Consider the following 5,990-nt stretch of genomic DNA (forward strand, 5'->3'; position numbering starts at 1 on the left):
AAAAAACAAAACAAAGAAATGATTATTGTAATTATAAAAAATAATAAAATAATTTTGTTAAAACATTTAACGAATCATAATCAAACTTGAAAGTGGATTTGATGGATAGCAATTTCCCATAACACAAAGGTAGTTAGAGAGCATGAGGTGAAAAACTCCCAAAGGAATAAGGTTACATTGGAAATTTTATAGTAGGAATTATTGCCTTTTTGAGAAGCATAATTACAGTATACCTGCAATTTTCGATTTCAAGGAACTTCACACTCAATTTCTACATAATCTTGGCCAGAAGTGATGATGGAGATCAATTTTCCGTTCCTACTAATTTTAGCTAAATGAATCTCAAGTAAATCCGATTCCAAATTATGGTTTCTGATTTAATTCCCAAAGTTAAACTTCCAATTAACAAATTATGGAGAAGATGAGTTTTAAGTTTCCAATGTTCAGGGAGATACAAACATGCAATGATTCACTGTCTAAATTAGAAAACATTTGCAATTCTATGCAAATAATGGTATGCAGGATATGTTCTAACATTTCAATTGAGACCATGTATGGTGTACGGGCATGTGCTTGAATAAACACTATGATCTGCAATTCCGTAAATTTGAAACCATATTTGTCCCTTCAAATTTAGTTGTTGTATACAATAATCAAACGAACCAAAACTCACAAGCTTCAAGTAATTTCAGACCAACGAAATGTAGGCAAGTAATTGCAGCCAGTAGTAGAGCCTTAGCAATTGAAACATATAACAATAGGGCCAGCAAGCTTAGCAACTATAAAAGATACTAAATCAGATTATATTGGGACAAATCAACTTCAATCCCAAGTCCATCCTCACAAACCCAACTAATTTCCTCATTTTCATTCTCAACAACAGGATTGCCAACATCACTTTGCAAATATGTCTCAACATCCATGGTTGTGCCCATGTTATATCCACCTCTTGCAGTGGTAGAGATAACAACTTGCCAATCCTTATCAGTTGGATCTTCCACATAAAAAACCTGTGATGCTTGTGAAGCGAGTATAAATGGCTCAACATGAGGCCTCACATTTGCAAAATTGACTACAGTAAACCCATCAACATCTTGTTTCATTCTCGAACCATTTGATATCCAATCACATTTGAATAACACCACCCGACGACCTCCGTAAATTAATTCAACAACATTTTTCAAGACGCTGAAGTAAACTAGTTCACTCAAAACTGGATTTTGATCCCTTATATTTACAAAACTGGATGTTGTTGCATTGACTGTAACACCACTATTCTGCGTTTTTCTTTTCTTCTCAACTTCGTTGGTGTGAAACCGAAATCCATTAACAACGTACTTGTCATGTTGGATTCCAACAACATCTGGACCTTTAGCAAGGAATCTCAAGTCTCTCAGCACCGAAACATTTTGAGGAAGTTCTAACTTGTCAATCTGTAAAAAAAAAAAAATGATGAATCTGTAAAAAAAAAAAAAAAAAGATGATGAAACTATATTTGAAGTCCTATAATGCCAATTGTACTTAATATTCAGAATTTTACTTACATGTTCAGCAAACCAACAAGCAAAATTTTTGCTGTGCAATCGCTCTTTTAGATGCTGTGGAACTTGAGGATGCCCTTCGTCTATCAATCTACGATGCTGCCTAGAAGTACACGAGTCAAAATTGTAATCATACATTGAATTCTACAATAAAATTTTAATGCATCAAGTTGTAGTTGAACTTACTCTATGTAAGGTGTGACAGCTTCACAGTTAAATAAAATATACTGATGTGCTTTACTCAAGATATGAGCATCAAAGACTGTTGGCTTGCCCCTCCCCAAAGGATGTCCTGATTCAGAGAATATATCTAAACCCTCTTCAATTTCCTTATGTACTTCTTCATTTCTGCTTGGACGATTGAATTTTGTCTCAACATAGTCCGCAAGATACAACGAGCAAAAGTTTATGCATTCTTCTGCCAAGTAGCCTTGAGCAATCGAACCTTCAGGCCTACTTTTATTTCGAACATAAGATTTTAATATTCCTAGGTACCTAAAGTATCATCATTCGAAACTCTCTGTTTAGTTCCACAAATCAAAGAAAGAAAAAAAGTAATAAACATTTAAGGCATAATTAGAATTACAAGCAGTACCTCTCTACAGGATACATCCAGCGATAATACATCGGGCCATCTAATTTTACTTCAGTTGCCAAATGAATAGTTAAATGCACCATGCCATCGAAGAATGTTAGTGGAAAGCATTTCTCAAGATCGCAGAGTATAACGGCAATTTCACTTTCCAAACGAACCACATCTTGAGGACAAATAACTTTAGAACAAAACTGCCTGAAGTATCTACTCAATCGAATCAAAGGATAGCGCACTAATTTTGGCAAAGTCTTTCTCAAAGCTATAGGCATCAATTGCTGCATTAGGATATGATTATCATGACTTTTAAGCCCCGAAATTCTTGGTGGTTTTATTCGAACGCATCTTGAGACGTTAGCTTCATAACCATCTGGAACTTTCACTTTTTTTAGCACATTGCAAAATATAGTTTTCTGTTTTTTATCCATTGCAAAGGAAGATGGAGGTAAGTACATCTTTCCAGGTTCTGTCTCAATGGGATGCAACTCTTTTCTTATTCCCATTTCTCTCAAATCACGGCGGGAATTATAATGGTCCTTTGCTCTATCCTCAATATCCAGCAATGTCCCCCAAATATTTTCACAAACATTCTTCTCAATGTGCATGAAGTCAAGATTATGTCTTAAGACATTATCTTTCCAATATGGCAAGTCAAAGAAAATACTCCTCTTTTTCCAATTAAAAGGCAGCTTCGGATTACCTTTCACAAGTTTTCCAAATTTAATTTGCAAGTCTCCCAATTCACTCACAATCATATCCCCAGTTTGCAAAGGTGGTCGCTTTCCATATTCTTCGGTGCCATCAAACAATTGGGCTTGCTTTCTAAATTTATGCTTACTATCTAAGAATCTACGATGACCCATATAGCAATGCTTGAAACTATGAGTCAACCGTCGTACATGAGTGAACTTGTGACAAACAGGACAAGCATATTCACCTTTAGTGCTCCACCCAGATAACATTGCATATCCAGGGAAATCACTAATGGTCCACAACAGAGCTACATGCAATTGAAAATTTTCTTTTTGGGATGCATCATAAGTTTGAATGCCAAAATCCCATAATTCGATCAATTCTTTAACTAGAGGCTGTAGATAAACATCAATATTATTCCTAGGAGAGGATGGTCCGGGTATTAACAGGGACAACATGAAGTACGGTTGCTTCATACACATCCACGGAGGTAAGTTATATGGTATTAAAACCACAGGCCAAGTACTGTGTGTAGAACTCATGTTGTTGAATGGATTAAACCCGTCAGATGCCAACCCCAATCTAACATTTCGACAATCCTTAGCAAATTCTAGATGTAGATAGTCAAAAGTTTGCCAAGCTGGAGAATCAGCTGGATGTCTCATACAACCATCTTTTGTACGTTTTTCCTCATGCCATCTCATTTGAGATGCAATTTTAGAAGACATAAATAGTCTTTGTAATCTAGCTTTTAAAGGGAAATGTCACAATACTTTTTGAGGGATTTTTCTTTTTTCACCAGTTGGATCATTTTCTGAAGCAACCCACCTAAACTCGTTACATGTTTCGCATGAAGTTCTTTTTTCAGCACTACCCCAATAAAGAGAACAATCATTAGGACATGCATCGATCTTTTCATAACCCAGCCCCAATGTATTCATCAATTTCTCAGCCTCATAGTAAGAAGAAGGCAAATTAGTCATGGCCTCCGGAAATGCTTCTCTCAACAGCTCAACAAGCATATTAAAAATCTTGTTACTCATCTTACCAAGGCATTTTAGGTGAAGCAAACGAATAATGAAAGACAACTTTGAGAAATTTTTGCAACCACTGTACAAATCCTGTTGAGAATCATCAATCAATTTGTAAAATTTTTCAGCCTCTGAAACAGGAAAGTCCCCTTCTCTATTCAATTCATTTGTTCCATGTGGTATCCCAAATACATCATGGACCAAGTCTTGTGTCGCGCCCCATTTTTCGCGATGGAAATAAAAATAAAATGGTGTTTATAAAAGATATGATTTTCATTTAAAAATAAGTAAAAAGGACCTAAAATGGGACTTTAAAAAATGCGACAATTTGGGTCCAAAATTTAGTCTAAAAGGGTTTTTTTTAGGAAAAAAACAGGAGTCGCCACTTGGTATTGAGTTTGGGTGTACCAAGTCACCCAAAGAAAATATTTTTGACAAAAATAAAAATAAAATAAAACAAAACCCTTTTTGACAACTCCAGGTCTTTGAAAAACAAGAGAAAATGGATTCGGAAGTCACGGTTGAAGTAAGGGGAGGCAAAAGTTCGATCAACTCAAACCTAAGGCACTCTTTCAACCTAGTCTAAGTTAGTTGCGAGGTTTAGACAAAATTTTTCTAATCTAACCCTTAATTTTATCATGTTTGGATGTTTCCTACATGGATGCAAATCTAAATTTATAAAAATATCGCAAGGGACAAAATGTTCATTCAAGGGTTTAATTGAACCAATCGCATTAATTGCGAAAGCCAAAATACTTCCTTGAAAGGGTCACGAGTATGCAAATGATGAAAAAGAAAATTAAAGAAAAGAAATTAAATTATATACATAGATATAAGTGATCAAAGAAAAAGGGAATGCAACATAAAGGGTACGGGAGGCAAAAACTCGTGACATAATTTTCTTATATAGTGATTAATGGGATATTTAAACTAAAAAGTTATAATCACCCATTTTTCATGTTTGAAAAATAATTCCCCTAATATGAACAAGCAAATGAACCTACTTATCATACAATTTCTTAAATGAAATGCAATTCTAAGTGATATGATTAACACATATAGAGGATAGGGGATAATATAATAGGAAATATCATACAAATGAGAAAAAATCCTAAAAATGAAAATATGCATGAAAATGTAGTGAATAGCACACAAAGATGAATCTAGTGCAAGACGATCTAAAAGGGTCTAGCGTTGGACTAACCCATCTCTAAAAATCCTTGCTAGCATTGGACTAGCAAGTAAGCGGAGGGAAAAGCCACAACTAGCGTTGGACTAGTGTGGTGACGTCATGCATTAACAATTCATAGTCAAACAAATAAAGCATAAATTAAAACAAATAAACACGTAAGAGTACGTAGCACATAACACGTAAACATAATATCTAGATGCCAAAATTCTAAGAAAAGCAGATAAAACATATAACACATAAGCCACATAAGCACACGACCTATCTATTACATCGGGGAGCGCCTAACTACAATCTAAAAGGGGAAATAAAATAAAACAAATCTAATTATCCTATCTATTACATTTTTGAGGTATTTAAGTGCCTCCCAAATAATTATAAAATTAACTAAACAAATATAATATAAGAAAATTTAAATGAACATTTAAATTCGATAAATAAAGCATATATAAACACATAGGAACACATAGTAACACATAGGAGCACGTAATTGACATTGAAATAATAAAAATAGGGGTACCTCCCGTTTGAAGTGGTGACTAAATGGAGTCAAATTGTCCTATTTATACTCACAATGAACAAAAGAATCATGGCACCAATTTAATTAATAATAATAATAATAATAATAATAATAATAATGAAAATTCACCTTAATATGTCAAACGTAAATAAATTTAAGAATATCTAAAAATTACAAGTTAAACATACTCAAAAGTAACATAATTAGCTATTATTAAAGAAAAGAAGCAATCATAATAAAGGGAGTCAAAATTCACTAGGGACTGAATTGCAAAAATCGATAAACTTTTGGGGACAAAAATTATATTTTTCCAAAGTTCTGAGGTCAAAATTAAATGAAAGACAAAATTCAAGGACCAAAGTGAAATTAATTTAAGGACTTTAGTGAAACAAATTTAAAATGTTCTGAGCCGAAGTGAAACTAC

Source organism: Coffea eugenioides, chromosome 2 (genome assembly GCF_003713205.1).
Source record: "Coffea eugenioides isolate CCC68of chromosome 2, Ceug_1.0, whole genome shotgun sequence".
Taxonomy (NCBI): Eukaryota; Viridiplantae; Streptophyta; class Magnoliopsida; order Gentianales; family Rubiaceae; genus Coffea; species Coffea eugenioides.